Raw genomic sequence first — 679 nt, forward strand, 5'->3', positions numbered from 1 at the left:
TTTTCTCTCTATCTTTCTCTTTCTCCTTTTTATCTTTTTTATATCTTTTATTTATCTATGTCAATTGTATACAAATATATTCTTTGATCTTAAGTGATTCAATACTTTAATGTAATTAATACTACAATTTCTGTGATTATTTTATTGTTGTATTGATAATGTTTGTACTTTGCTACAGTGAATGGATAAATAAATAAAAAGAAAATTTAAAAAAAGAAAATTATGTTGGCATTAGTGCTAGTGCATTGGCATGGTTCAACTCATACTTATCTGACTGCCATCAATTCATGGCAGTGAATGAAGAGGTATCGTATCAATCACAAGTGCAGTACGGAGTACCGCAAGGCTCAGTACTAGGGCCATTACTTTTTACGTTTTACATGTTACCCTTAGGAGATATCATCAGGAAACATGGTGGTATCTTTCACTGTTATACTGATGATACTCAGCTCTATATTTCTTTGCGGCCCGGCGAAACATACCAATTTAAAAAAACTTTTTAATTATTATTAAAGATTCTGCCCATCTAGTCATGATGGTTAATGGTAAACGAACTTGGCTTGCTGTCCTCAATGGAGGTTCAAACCCGAGGCTCGGCTTGAGCCTCTCAGTTCAACTTCCCCATTGTGGTACTACTTAGAGAATAACAAAATTAGAGGAGGAGATGAGGAGGTGGAGG

The sequence above is a fragment of the Labeo rohita genome, unplaced genomic scaffold, assembly GCF_022985175.1.
Source record: "Labeo rohita strain BAU-BD-2019 unplaced genomic scaffold, IGBB_LRoh.1.0 scaffold_427, whole genome shotgun sequence".
Lineage (NCBI taxonomy): Eukaryota > Metazoa > Chordata > Actinopteri > Cypriniformes > Cyprinidae > Labeo > Labeo rohita.